Consider the following 15,947-nt stretch of genomic DNA (forward strand, 5'->3'; position numbering starts at 1 on the left):
ATTTAAGAAGAATAAGAAGAAACAAGAGAGATGGCGGGAAAAGCAGGAAAATAAATACCAAAGCTAATTTTAGGTAGTTAAGTAATCTGTGCAAAAATTTCCAAATAATTACGAGGCGTATCGATGACAGCTTCAAATTGGGCTGCCAAGCTATTTCCAATAAAAGCAGATTTCGCTGCTGGGCGAAACAAAAATAAAAAAGCACAGTGAATGATTGACTGACTGACTGACTGCCTGGCTGATTGACTGCGTGAGGGACTACTTTAAGCAGCGGAAAACATTAGCATAAACCTGGGCTATCATTTCCAAGTACGTTTGTGCATAAAGCAGCTACTCCTGCTGCTTCCACATGCTCCTCCTGCTGCTCAACCTTTTGCTGCTGCTCCCTGTTTTTATTGTTGTTGTGTCTAGTGTTTCGCCTGCTTTATTTTATTTATTTATTTATTTATTTTTTTTTTTGGTTTTTAGTTTTATTTTTCGTTTTATTTTTTTATATATATATATTTTTTTATATTTTATTCTCGCTTTTCTTTGCGTCTTTAGATGTGGCTGTGGCTGTGGGGAATAAGGTAAATATCAGCTGGCACGAGGACAACGTGGACTTTCGTCCTCGTCCGCGTCCTCGTCGCACGTCCTCGCTAAATCACAGGTGTGCGCCAGCAACAGCAACAGCAACAAAAGGACGTGCGAAATATAAGCACTCACACACTCACACACACACAGAGAGAGGGACTCTCGCTCCTGTTCACTCATACACATTTATAATTACTCACTTGCTCTCTCTTTCTCTCTCTCTTCCATACTTTCGCGCTATGTGTCGCTGGCAGCGCAGTCGCTGTGCCCTACACGAAGTCGGCTTTGCTCTCTTCTAGCCTTGAAAGCTTTAAAGCCGAAGGCAAAAAGCTTACGAAAGCTCATGCTCCTTGCTGTTGCCTGTTATACGGCCGCAGCAGCTGCATTTGTCGGCTTCGATTCAGTTGTTGCTTCACTTCAGTTCCGTTCAGTTCACTTCAATGATTGAGCTGTTCCCAAAGCCAAAGTCAAAGCCAAACAAATTGTAAAATATAACTTTTTTTTAAGAAAGTGAAGAATTATAATTTTAAGTTCATATTATTTTGTTTGAGTGTGTGAAAAATATTTTCAAAATTTAACAAGAAATATATTTTTTTTTTCAATAAAAAGAAAATATGATGAAAAAACAGAAACCAAAATTTGAAAAGTGTTCGACTTGAGATTTTAGGTACTTAAATAATAATATTCAGTAATATTAGTGTGGTTTATTAGAGAGAAATGGAGAGATAGAGAAAGAGAGAGTGTGAGTGAGTGTAATCGTTTCATATATTTATTTACAAATTTTGAAAATTGTTCAAATATATAATCCCTTTTTATGTTTACCATAAAAAATATGAGAAAATGTGAACAATGTATAGAAGTTGAAAACAAATTTGTAAAGTTTTAGTTTTTTATGTCGCAAATATAACAGTATAACAAAATATATAAGCAAAAAATGATTTCTACTTTAAAAAATTGTTTCAAAAATATTTCTGATTTCAAATATTCAACAGAATTGTTATAAACATATAACAATAATATGTATGAGGATCATTAGCACAGTTATTAAACTGTTATATGTAGAACAGTTGGGGGCCAAGCCATGCTATCTTATATGGCAGTGCAGCTAATTTCTGATAACGGATATTCCAAGAACGGTTTTTCAACAGCTTTTTTTCTTGACAACTATGCCAAAAGCTTTCCACACTGTTATTCGCTCTCTCTCACTGAATGTTCCTCTCTCGCTCTGACACATTGTGGTCCTCTCTGTCACACTCATTGAGTTGCTATTGCGCTGTTCGTTTGAGCGTCGCTCGTGCTTGGCTGGCGGCTTGGTTCGGCCCCTGGCACTTCGGCTCTGGCCGCTTCGGGTCGGTGTTCGGCTAGCGCCAGTTGCCAATGAACTGAAGCGTTTTGGGTATGCAAACTCATTTTAGCTTTTGAACTCATTCAGTTCAAATTTACCAGCGGATTTGTGCGGATTACAAAAGACACACAGAGGGACACAAACACACGCAAGACAAAGCACACAGACGCGTTCGCTCGCTAACACGGTAACAGCCACACGCACACACACGCACAACGACACACACACAGACACACACACTGAGTGTTAAAAAATAAATAAATTTTTGAAAATAATTTTAAAAAATTTAATACAAAATATCCGATATTAAAAAAAAAAAAAACATATTGAAAGCATTTTTGTTTTTCTTTTTTATTTGTTAAAAAAAAAAAGTATTTATCGCGTTTGTTTACAGTTGTTTTTTGTTAGAGATATTTGAAACTAATGTAAGTAAGACGATTTTTTTGATAAATTATTTTTTGGTGTACAGTGCGTATGTGTAATATTTGCCCCAAATTGGAATGCATGCCAATAAAAATAAATATACAAAAAATATATGATTAAAAATATATATACGAAATATTAAACAAAATGTAATGAATGCATATGTTAAATACAATCACAAAAGAAATTATAATAAAAGAAAAACCAAAAAAAATAGACAGCAGCAGCAAGAATCAACAATCGACGGCAACAACAACAACAACAAGTTGAGAACAACAAAAACAACAGCAATCAAGCCAGGCAAGTCTTTTAAGTAAAAAGCCTAACTGAGCGGCGGCTAAGCTGCGTATGAGTAATCTACACACACACATCAGCTCACACACACACACACCAGCACTTCACACACACACACACACACACACACACACAGCATGCACAAACATCAATTTTATTCGTGTTGCCTTTTGCTTTTTATGTGGTTTACATGTGTGTGCGAGTGTGTGTGAGTGTGTGTGAGTGTGTGCCAGTGTGTGTGGGTGTGTGTGTCGCAATGTCTTCTCTATAGTCAGCCCAATCTTATACAGCCTTTCAAACTCGTGTTCATTTGTCTGTCTGGCACAAGTGCTGTGTGTGCGAGTGTGTGTGTGTGTGTGCGTGTGTGTGTGTGTGTGTGCGTGTGTGCCTGTTTAGCCATTGTTGGGGTTAGCGCAAACAACAGAAATTAACAAAAGCAAAACACACACATGCACACATATTCGCACACACACACACACACATACACTCGCGCACACACAGCTTAAGAAATTCAAGTCAAGTGTTGCGGCAAATGCTTAAGTTCCTAGCGCTATCTCTCGCCCTATCGCTCTCTCTCTCTCTCTTTCTCTCGCCGTTACTGACATAGACACTTAGGCTTATATATAATATAGAATATATAATATACATATATATGTATATGTATATATTTATATCAGCTCTCTAAGCAAATTGTTGCTATAGCTACTTAATGCCAGCTGCCAGTTCGTGGAAGCAATTTTTATGACCCAAACAACTTGAATGAAATGTTATCTAATATGTTATTGCATATGTTTTAAATGCTATGTCAAAAATATAAACCTAAATACAGAGCCCATTTAATTGTTGTTGATATCATTTAAATATATTAAAAAAAAAAAAATATCTGTAATAATTCAAAAGTTTCTCGAAGCTTTGCAAAGAAAGTCAGCACACTCGTTCGCTCTCTCTCTCTGTCTCTCTCTCTCGCCCACTCACTCTCTCATCTCGATCAGTTTTGCAGCCTTTCATTCTATTCTGTATTTAAATTGTATTTTAAGCTCGTAAGCATTTAAATGGGCTTTATGCATATGCCCTGCTCCTGCTGCTGACAGCCAACAGTAAAGCACACAGCAACAACAACAACAACAAAAATGACATTTTAATTATGAAAAACCTTACACACACACACACACACACACATGAGCACACATACATTTTTCTTATATAGAATTCTTTTTCGCCCTTTCTCTCTCTCTCGTTTTCCCTGTCCATCTCTATTTGTCTTGTTCCATATGCGCTTACAACGTGAAAGGAGTCTATTAGTTGTGTGGTCATCAAATCGTCCACCTAGCTGTCTACTCCTAGCTATTTCAGTCTAGCCGCTTTGTAGCTGGAATTTTAAAAGCTTAAAATTTTAACTCATTAAGCTGCATAATGCTCGGATTAAGTCGAAATGCCCGCTGGGAGGCATGGCTATTCAGGAATCTAGAAGCATGATAGACTTGAAGCTTGACTGTTATCTCTACATCTCTCAGATAAATAATATAATATAATATATATGATACAAATAAATATCTTAAATATAATGTAAAATTTCGTATGGCTAAATTCAGGCACAGCTTAAAGCTATAGCTTCTCAGTTAGGATTAAATAAAGCAACCGAATTACATCTGTCTCAGTCTAACACTTTAAAGTCTCAATTGCAATTTGCACTTGAAGTGAAAAGCTAAGCAAATTTACAAATAGAAATATAAATTACCCATATATTAAGCATTATATGATATACCCTATAATATGATATACTTCGTTCGCATATTGAACAACGTAGTTTGGTTTTGTTTTCCTTTTTTTTTTTTTTTTTTTTTTTTTAACAGCTTTGCAGTCAGCTGTTGTGAGCTACAAAATGAATGAGAGAGCTTGGGGCAATTTAGCTAGTCGAGCATATGTTTTAGTCAACTGCAAATGGCTGAAAGTTGAGCCATGATAAATGAAGCGCGTATGCGAGGTGTCCCCGAATAGTAGCGCAGATTGTGTCAATGTAACTTTATAAGGCTTCTCTCTCATTAATACCGACAAGTTCGGATATTTTGTTTGTGTTTCGACTAATTTTCGAATATTGTTTACTCAACAAAAACGAACTATTAAACTGTATCAAATCCACGCCCGACCGGATCAACTTTAAGTTGTTCATCTACCCAAACCTGAAGAGGTTCATGACGATTGAGAAGATAAAATGGGCAGCGAAGCGGAAAAGGGAACTACTTTGAAGTATGCTGAATAAATTGGATCAAGTTTGATATTTAGTTCTTTCATAATTCATATTCACCCTACTTTTGGAGCACACCTCGCATGAAATTTATGTATTTAGAAAGGAAATTTCACACGCTGCGAGTTTAGTTAAATGCGCTGCGCCTTAAAGTAGGCAGCAAAAAAAAAAAAAAAAAAAAGAAATTGATATCATAAATGTACAGCTAGCTGCAGTCATCGTTGAATGAGTGTGTGCGTGTGGGTGTGGGTGTGTGCGTGTGGCTGTGTGGGTGTGTGCGTGTGGCTGTGTGGGTGTGTAGGTGTGAATGGGTGTGTGTATGTGTAAGTGTGTGTGAAACACACAATTCATCATTATACGCTTTTTGGGGTCAACGCGTTGGGTCAGAGACACAAGGATGATGATGACGACAAGAGTGGGACAGAGAGAGGCAGAGAGAGAGAGAGAGAGAGAGAGAGAGAGAGTGTGTGTGTGTGAGAGAGAGCCTTGGGCCAATACAGCAAGCCTTTTTCTCTTCTTCTTCTTACTCGTCTGGTCGCATGTCATTTAATGTGCGCCTAAGTGAGGGCTATAAATTTTTTTATATGCATTTTAACGCATTTCAAGTTATGATTTTTACACGCACACACAGCCCACACATACACATACACACGCATAGCACACTCTACGCGTAAAAGTTTCATTTATTTAATGTAGATGAAAATGCATTTGGTAGGAAATATGAATGGTCAGAGCGGCCATTGGCTGAGGCCAGTTCTGGAATCATGTTTGTCTACAAAGAGAGAGAGAGAGAGAGAGAGAGACAGAGAAAGAATGTGTGTGTGTGTGTCAATTACTAAAATCGAAATAAAATGCTATTTCGTTTACTTAATTTTTAGTGTTTGTTTCAAGGCGCATAACTTAGGCCTTATGAGACTCTTTAGGTAGGTCAGGAATAACTTCATTTATGTCCATCCATATAAATCTATATTGGGTTGATTTCTCTTTCTAGTTTTAGTTTCTGTAGAAATTTGTTTCTCTTTTTGATTTCGAAATAATCTATAGCATTTCTAATGCTAGCTAATATGCGGCTTTTCAAACCAAACTTGGCACCTTTGAAGTCATTTCTGAACACCTACAGGGAAATCAACTCTGAGCTCTATCTTGGCGTTTCCGATGCAAACAAATATACAGGTTTACAAATAAGTCTTTATTCCTTTGAAGCACTCGCTTTAATAACAAGCATTTGCTTGTTATCTGAAGCAACTCTGTCTCTACAACCTGTTGGCATCAATGAAGCTGTGCGCCATGTAAATTCAAAGTTCCTAGAAAAGTAACGAGAGTTTTGCTATGACTTTTAGCCAGAAACTTGCGCTTTCCTGAGTTTCATTATCTCGCTCTGAGAACTAGCTTATGATAGTTTATTAAAAAAAGAAAAAAACATTCTATAATCAAGCTCCCATAGTAAAGTCTTAGCTGTGCCTCAACGTCAGCTGCGTAAAAAGCAGAGCGCTTGGTTGTACATAATACTTATAATGTATGTATAAGAGAATCGTAAAATGATTGGCATGGAAGCTCTTCGCTGAAAGTTCCGACAATAATAATTTCTGGGTAATGAATGCATCCACATGTTTATAGTTGAGTATATCAAATGCATTTTTTTTTAAGTTGTGGAGAAATCTAAGAAATACAAGATCTATGCATTCATCCAGCTCACCCATGCAAGTATCTCAGAAATTTCTAGCTATTGCGATATATAAATTATGATTGAAAGTCGAGTCAAATAATTGATTTTTATCGATAGTAAGGAAGAGGGATGGGTAATGAAAATTTCAAGACTCAAGGCAGGCGAAAGGACGGAGGATTGACAGACGGACGACCCGTTGACGTGGCTATATCAACAATATATATAGACTCTCTGAGTTTCTTTCAAAGCTTAGCTACAACACGAAACTGTTGTCGATTTATCGATAAGTCCTGCAAAAAAATCGATCGATTGAAATGCGCACGTTTTCATCGAAAATATTGTCAAATTCAATTTTGAATTCAGGAAAAAGCTTTCAATGTTTTCTTCAAATTGATTTTTCAATCAGCCATTTGGAGCGGCCAAGTGCCGTTGCTCCCTCATTAATTTGAATCGTAAATTGTGAAAAGCATTTCAACTATTGCGATAGTTTTTCGCCTTCGTCTAGCTCACCTGACCCAGTCACATTTACTTGCTGGCGAACAGGTGTATTCCCTGGCCAAAGCGCACACAAATACATACACACACACACGAATAGAGAGAGGGTTATGGCTAAGGCGAGCTTCTTTGGCTAAGCTGTGCATCTTAAGTATATGCATATACATGTCCTGATGCCGTACTTTAGCACCTATAAATTTTTATGCATACATATTAAAATGGAGCTGGATACAAATGCCTGTCAACTGGCTGGCGCACATGTAGCGGGATAGCTTGGGGCGCACTGGGATCCGGAGCTGGAGAATGCGGTTTCAACGGTTTCAAGTGTGCTTCAAAATTCCACTTTACTACTGACCGTGCACCGCTCCTGCCTCCTCCTCCTGTGTATCAGCCATGTCAGCCAGTCGTAAAATTATGGAAATTTTCTCTTTTGGCCCTTTTTTTTTTTTTTGAATGCTCGCTCATGAAAGTGAAAGGGGTATATTCGTTGTGTGCATCAAGTTGGAAATTGGAAAACTGCTGAGATATGTCGATCTAATATATCAGGAATTTTCTATATTATTAAACAATGAAGTTGGCACTCCAAAATTAATATATATCTCATATAAGTACTTAAATTTAAAGGATCCCAGTACATGGAATATCCAATATCATTATCGTTTATAGAGATGAATCCTGCTCAAGTTCCAGGGTTCATCTTTAACTTAACTTAGTTCATCTTGACTTTTGAACGAGTATTAGACAGTCGACTACGCTCCTCTTACATTGCCTTACTTTAGTTTTCGCCCCCATTCCTGGCTTCTTCAAGCCATTACGTGGTGTATCAACATTTCTCTACATATTGCTCCTTTATCACCAAAATATTGGCCAAGTAGATAGCGGGCATAGAAAGAGAAAGGCGATGGGAAAGAGTCCAGAATCTATGTTATTTTTTTTCGCACCTGTCCTAAAACTTTGTCTCTGGTATTCATAAAACAAATGGCCAGCTGCCAATCAAATGCTTGCCTCGGTGCTCAGCTCGCTTTGGGCCTGCAGTGCACGCCCACAATTGGGGCTTAATAACTGACTAACTTGGACTCAACTATTGCTATATATATAAATATCTATATATACACGTATATAAATGTGTGTGTGTGTACAACAGTTAACAGTCGCTGACAGTTGCTCAACGTGGGCAAGACCCGAAGTCGACAGCTGTTAGCGTTGGGGGGTGTGGAGGTTGGCTCAGTTGTGGGCGTGTGCGAGCGCATTGTCATCAACTTTCATCGTATCTCAATGCACGCCGCTGCCGCCCCCTTGCCACGCCCCCAGGCAGTCGCCTGTCAAGCGTGAATTTTTTGTATGCCATTGATAATGCGGACAAAAGCAATCGGCAAAGATGATGGCTGACGCGAGAGTAAGCGAGAGGGAAGGGGAGAGAGTGATATAGTAGAGAGAGAGAGAGAGAGAGAGAGAGAGAGAGAGAGAGAGCGAGAGAGAAAGCGATAGCAGAGAGACATAGCATTTGCTAATTAACATTGGCTTTGGGCTTCATTGGTAAAATTAGTTTAAGATTGTTTATGATTTATTGCGTCCTCCATGTGGAGTTGGCTCAACATTTTTGTGGCCTAGGGAGATCCAGGAATAATCCAAGTAATTGAAATGAAACACCCCTAGGCTGGGCCCAAGCTTCAGTTAAAAGTAATTTGAAGCTTGGAGATACAGGTGGAGATAATAAGAAAAACAGGAATAAAGTGATATGAGAAGAAAAATAAGAAAAGCAGAGAGAGTGGAGAGAGAGTATCAAAACCATTTAGATAGACAGAGACTTAGAAATATGGACAGATAAAATAAGAAGGTGAGGAAGATTGAGAGCGAGAGAAAGAGAGAGACAAATATAAAGAGAGACAGAGCAAGAGAGAGAGAGAGAGCAAGAGAGAGAGACAGAGAGAGAGAGAGAGAGAAAGCGAGAGAGAGAGAGCAAGAAAGAAAAAGAAGAGAGAGAGAGGAACTGTAGGAGACAGAGATTAATCGAGGAATATAGGAACAAGGAATAAGACAAGGTAAGATTGACTGATGATTGATGAAGAGAGAGTGAAAGAGAAAGGGAGAGAGAGACAGATAAAGAGAGAATTAGAGAAAGAGAGAGAGAGAGAGAATTATATAGTAACTCTCACATCTATTTCCCCCTCTCTCTCTACTGATCTGCGATCTACCACCTCCATCTTCGCTTGATCAGTCCATAAGCTTCCCCTCTTACCAAGTTCACTTTCCACTTGGACATTCGCAACCTGTCCACAACGCCTGAACATACTTTAAAATTTCCGTTGTCTCCTAGTTTGCTTTAAATCTGGTTTTTGTCCACCTCAGTGCTCAGTCTATTTATATACTCGAATAAAATATTACTCCAACTGCTGCAACTGTCTGTGGGCGGCGCTTTGCATTGACAGCTAATTGGTTTAGCTGTCCTTGTGGTGGCTCGTGCCACCTATACCCATGCTAGCTGTCCGGCTGTCCGGCTGTCCGGCTGTCCGGCTGTCCTCCATTGTCACATGATATTTATGTTTTCTTGAGCACAATTGAGTGCCAACATTTATCTGCATGCCAGCGAATTTGAAAGGTTCAACTTGAAATGCTTTTAGATATCATAAAAAACTTTTTTCCTATCTTCATTTTGCGCAAAAAAAAACTTTTAGCATATGTGACAGTTATAGATGTGTGTGCTGCGTACATGTGTGCGTTGGTGTGTGTGTGAGTGAGTCAGGCAGTGACATAATTGCATGCATTTACTGACTTTCACATAGACAGAGGCCCGCTTCAAGTTAATTATATGCACCGAAAAAAAGTTAAAAAAAAAAAAAAACCCCAAAGCAAAAAGCAGACATGAAAATGAGAAACAAGAAACGCAAAGAGGGTTCCCAGCGGCATGCAAATTTCATCAGAAACCGCACGTGTTTACATATATATTCACATATATAGATATGTCTCTGTGTGTTGGTGTGTGTGTGTGTGTGTCAAGTGGAGGAAAAAATTGTAAGCCAAGCTTACAGTAATTTGTTGATAAATTGCGCAAAAATAGGAAAATAGGTTAAAAGCACTTAACAGCTGTGCGACTTGTTGAAAAAAAAAAAAAAAAAAAAAAACGACAAATGCCCCAAGTAAGCCGAACGCGCAATACCCTGTTAATATTCAAATGTCACACTAAATGACTCTTAGTAAAGTAGACTATGTTACATATCGATTAGTGAGTGCCCTAAAGAATTCTATGTATGCTATATGTAAATGTATATGTACATAATGTGCATACCCCATGTACTTGTACTCAAGTAGGGTATTCAAAGAGCGCGACACTTATGAATAAAATCTGAGAAATGTAGCACAAGGCGCTGCTTAAATACTACCCTGTTAAACGGTTGCCAGATGGCAAGCCTTTGTCTGTGTTGTGCAGATATATTGATATGTGCGAATATTAAATACCCTGTACTTATAACTTTGGGTTAATATAATGTAATTAGGGTTAATATAATGGAAGTTGCTCGACTTCAACATATGCTATGCAAATTGTTAACATTTTTTGAGTACTACATCCACTCTAAACTGACTGAACGACCTGCAGATACCCTGTATACAAAACCAGGGCTCTAGAAATAGTTTGATTCCATAAGATTTGCATTTAACTTGACAAAAATGCAGTAAAATTATTCTTATACACCTATACATACACATATATACTTTTGTTGAGGTTATGTGTGTGTGTGTGTGTGCCTGTTGTTGTTGTTGATGTTTTTTTTTTAATGCGCGCGAAATTAGCAAAATAATAAAAATGGCGCAAAACAAGGTCGCGCATAAATAATGAGAAAAGAGCTGCTCCACTGCTCCACTGCTTCGCTGCTCGCTGCTCGCTGCTCGGTGCTCGCTGCTCGCTTTTGGTGGGTCGATTGGAGCACTGTTTGTGCACCTCTATGACGTTGCCGAGATGTGCTCGAATAGGGGCTTGCCACGACGAGCTGCACAGTGGCCAAGGGGAATGGGGTAGGGGGTGAAGCCAGTGGGGTGGGGGGGCTGTGGGAGACCTGTGCAAAGAGTTTTCCCTCATTGTTTGCGCGTATGTGTGTCAATTGTAGATTAGGCGTTCAGTTTGTTTTCCTTTTGTGTGTGTGTGTGTGTGTGTGTGTGTATGTCAGTGTGTGTGTGTGTGTGTATGTGTGTGTGGGGCCAAGTTATGCGCCAATTAACTGCCAAGGCGCCATTGTTTGTTAGACAGGGGGAGATGAACAAAAAAAAAACAACGAAAATAAAAATAAAAAAAAAACAATTTGGCCGCACAACAATGCGAATTCGTTTTGCAATGATGAGCAACAAAAAGAAGAAGAAGACGTAAATGAAGAATATGTCGAGAAACTGATAAAACCAGCACAATAATGTTTGTATATGAAATATGACTCCAAGAGCTATATATAGATATTTAAATCGAAACTGAGAAACTGAAATCGAAAGAGCGAGTCAGTAGGCGCAAATGGGGAAGTATTTAGTTTACGTTAATAGTTTCTTTAGTTTCAAGTGAACTCTAAAATGACTCTGTGCAAATATCGATATTTATCGATAGCAATTTCGTAATTTATTTAGCTGTTGATATCTCTTAGGTGGCTACTCTCCCATGAGTTATCGAAATGCCATTGTTCATCTTATCAGACATCTGGCTTTCATATTATAGCTATTGCTAGAAACATGAATTTTTTAAGAAATCCATTACGTACTGCAGTTCTTCAAGTAGGCATAACTGACATACTCTACAAACTTGTCATATAGTTGCTTTTAAGGTAAGCACAACTATCGAATGGCTAATTTAAAGACGTACAAAGGCATATACATATGTATATCTAGTGCTCAACCATGAACATACAAATATACAAAGATCATATAAGTACATGCCTCCTACGCACTCAATGGCTAGCATGCAGTGCGATAGAAATAGATAAGTGCCCAATGTGTGGACTCTAAAAATAGGCGTATGAACTATGACCCTGACCCTCAGCAATAAAAATATGTAAGAGACGACGCTGAGCCTTAGCGATAGGATACGAATAATCAATAGAGCAATGCGGAATCTTACAAACTCATGAATTTATGCATGTGTCTGGGTATAAAAACCCAAACTCAGAAGACTAAAGATCAATACTAAGCTAAACACCGTGACAGTCAAGTGTATTCACTCACCTAGAGCCTGACATGCTGCTAGTTGCAGTCAAGACCAGATGGGTATATTTTTTATTAGGGTTGTCGAATATTTTTAATTTGAAAAATTTTGAAAAAAAAAAAAATTAAATCAATATGATATTTCATATGAAACTTTAAAAAGATCGATATATCAATATTATTATTATTATTTTTTTTTAACTTTTTTCCCCAAAATAAATGTATAGTATAATAAGTATTTATTTTATGTTATTTAAATGAAAAAAACCACTTAACTCCAGTATTCGGTACTCATAAGCATAATAATGATTGTTTTTCATATGCAACGCCATATTTATTAGAGCATGTTTTCATTACTTTGAGGAACAAATTACATTTGGAATGGAACAGCCATTATTAAAGTTAGCATTATACGTTTGAATATGATGAATATTCAACTTTTGTACATTCGCAATTGGTTCACTTATATCAAAAATATCGCAAACATTTTCGATATTTCGGAGAAAAAAATCCGATATAAATATATTTTTTGTTGAAAAATATATTGATATATTGATATTTCGATATATTCTCAAAAACCCAAGCTTTTAGTCGTGCAATCCTGATTCCGATTAGAGCGAATGCCACTTACTCTCCACTTACTATTGATATATTGATATTTTGATATATTTTCGACAACCCTAGCTTTTAGTCGTGCACTCCCGATTCCGATTAGAGCGAATGCCACTTACTCTCCCGCTTTTAGCGCTTAATGCGCAAATGTTATTAGCGCTAAGAATGCACCCTAATGCAAGGCAATATATAAGTATATACAAATATATATGTACATATACACATGTATATTTATATGCGTTATACATACATAAATGCTTGCAGCCACTTAGCTGGCGTCGCTAAGTACACAAACGCCATTTGCCATCGCAGCAGTCTTCATTATTAAAATAAAATATAAAAAAATGTACATATATAAATATATACACATTTATATTTGTATATATAAGGAGATATATAACAGAAAAAAAATATATATATACATATATATAGGAATTAACATTGCTCTGGGGCTAGGGAAATGCGGCTAATTATGTTACTGGTCGGTTGACCACAGAGCAACAGCAGCAGCAACAGCAACACCAGCAACACCAACACCAACAACACCGACAGCAGCAGCTCTCGGCATCATAACTGCGCAGTTGGGAAATCTGTATTAAAATAGAACTGAAATGTTTAAAAAGAAGCAACAAAATAAGTATGTAGTTAGCTCTCAAGCTTAACAGCTTAATAGTTGTGGAGCAAACGAAGAAGCACAACTTTTGCATTTACCAATAAATGGAAAATTGCTTAGTGCGAAATGCAAAGTGCAATGGGATTAAGTGCGAATGCAAAGATAGATTTGCCAGACAGAAATGTATAAATACAAAATATAATATAAGTAAATACATTTTTCTAATTGAACTGAGCAAAATGGGGTACAAATCATCTCAGATAACCATGAAAGATTAAATGCTTAACATTTTTGACCAAATTTAAGCCGCTTTAACTTGCAATCATAGTAAGAGGACTTAAAGCTCTTATGAATAAATTACACAAGGAAAATGACAAAATAAGTTTAGGAAACATGAATACAATACAAAGTTGGGTCAAGCTTAAAACAAACATTTTTAGCCCTTAGCAAGTTTATTGAAAATCGTAAGAAATATAAAGATATACAGGGGGTGTTCATTAAGATAATGATAATATGCTTCAACAACTGTTTAAGTTATCGATAACTTTTAAACATTGAAATCTTTAGTAATTTGAATATATTCTTTCTTTTTTTTTCATTTGAAAAGTTCCCAATTCTAGACACAATTTAAAAAAAAAAAAATACTTTAATTTTCTTATAAAGTGAACAATAGATAAAAACAAGTTTTTAATCGATGACACTGAAACGGAAAAGAAAAGTTATCGATTTTTAAATCAAAGTGCTATACAAAATTTCCCTACTTCTTTTATATATGGACCGACAGGTGGACAGCGCTAAATGAACTCAGCTGTTCCCTGATCAAGATTATATATACATTGTAGGGTCTGCCACGCCTCCTGCTGTCCATTACATACATTTAAAAAAAAAACATCATGCCGTGATTTCTCATTCTAAATGGGTTCGGGTTATACAAATAATGGCATGGCTATAGCTTCCATATACAATAAAGAATAAATTAATTAGATTGATATTTATTTAATATTTATTTGCTTGGTCAGCTAACAAGCACACACAGCCAGGTAGAGCAGGTGATATGATATTTCGTTTGAAAATTTGTGCCAATATTTAAAATGAACTTGTCCTAGGGATATTTGGAGGAGTGCATACTATTTGTATAAATATAAATGCTCTACAGATATATACATATATATATATATATATATATATATATATATATATATATATATTCTACTACCAAAAGCAAAGGTAAAAGGAAACAGACAGAATAAGATACAAAATGAACAACAAGCTGTATATACCTGAGTGTGTGTGTGTGTGTGTGTGTGCGTGTGTGTGTGTCAACAGCTGTGAATGGCAGCCATGTTGCAGTTGCCATTTTGTAAATATGCGCAGAAAAACGCGTCAAATGCAAATGTTAAAAAACCGCATTTTCATTTGCTAGCTGTCAGCGTTCCCAGTACACGTAATCTGATCTCTGTGGGCGTGCCACACGCACACACATACACACACAGAGGGAGAGAGAAGAGAGAGAGCAAGGGGTAGTAGTGCTTAGTTTGTGTATAAGATGTGTGCATTAGCTGTGGCATTGTCTATGCGTAGAAGAAATGCCTTTGTAGTTGGCTTGGCTCGGCTACGACGGCGACTGCGACGGCGACTGCGACAGCGACAGCGACTGCGGATGTAAATCCAATATATAAAATATAAGAAAGGCTGGCTATTATATGCGTATTATAAGCCGACAAGACACGACGACTTATAAACAAGCACAAACAGATGCGCAGACATGATAAAGCTCGAGCCCTGTCCACCCCCAGCTCAGCCCGTAACACTCCCATAGGCAACTCTATGGCTACAGAGCTAGAGCTGATGTCTATGAAAATGTAGGTGTAGATTTTTCTTAGCTGATTTCTTATGCACAGCTGCACAAGAAGTGCATTAAAACAGAATTCAATGCAGGCTCAAATACTCACACACACACGTAAATACCTACGCACACGCACGCACACACATACGAAAGTTGAAAGCCTTTGGCAAGGACGTAGCTACCTCAATTATTTAAACACATTGGCCGCATGGCAATGCCAACACTCAAGAAATAGCTAAATTGAAAACTCAGAGTGCAGAGTGCGGAAGTGGGAGAGAGAGAGAGACATAGAGAGCGAGAGTGAAAGCGTGAGGAGGAAGAAGAGAAAGTGCGTGACAGTGAGTTAGCTGAATGCAAAACACATAAAGGAATTTCAATGTAATGCGTTAATTTGGCTTTTGGCTAGGCTAAAAGATCCAGCAATAACCCATTTTAATTACAGTGTAATTTGAGAATCACTGAGAGCGGCTCAGTTTGCACAATTTCTAGCTTTGAGTGAACTGAATGCAAAGCCACATAAATGAGTTTGGTTATAATTTACTTTGCGTTGGTTAGAGTTAAATATGAGAATCGACGAGAGAGGCTCAGATTGCATAATTGCTATGTTGCATGTGGGAAGGAGAGAGGCGGAGAAAGGTAGAGCGTGAGCAGCAATACTAA

The 15,947-nt window shown here is 37.5% G+C and overlaps 1 long non-coding RNA gene across 2 annotated transcripts; it reads left to right on the plus strand.

Annotated features, from left to right (window-relative positions):
* The first annotated feature begins 963 nt into the window (after nt 1-963).
* On the plus strand, nt 964-2,546 carry LOC122757869. 2 transcript variants are annotated; one of them, XR_006358045.1, is made up of 2 exons: nt 964-1,057; nt 2,388-2,546. It is a non-coding gene; the product is annotated as an uncharacterized LOC122757869 (long non-coding RNA). The 2 variants fall into 2 exon arrangements; XR_006358044.1 differs by lacking the exon at nt 964-1,057 and adding an exon at nt 1,643-2,105.
* Nucleotides 2,547-15,947: the final 13,401 nt, after the last annotated feature.

The sequence above is a fragment of the Drosophila mojavensis genome, unplaced genomic scaffold (assembly GCF_018153725.1).
Source record: "Drosophila mojavensis isolate 15081-1352.22 unplaced genomic scaffold, ASM1815372v1 contig_136, whole genome shotgun sequence".
NCBI classification, from domain to species: domain Eukaryota; kingdom Metazoa; phylum Arthropoda; class Insecta; order Diptera; family Drosophilidae; genus Drosophila; species Drosophila mojavensis.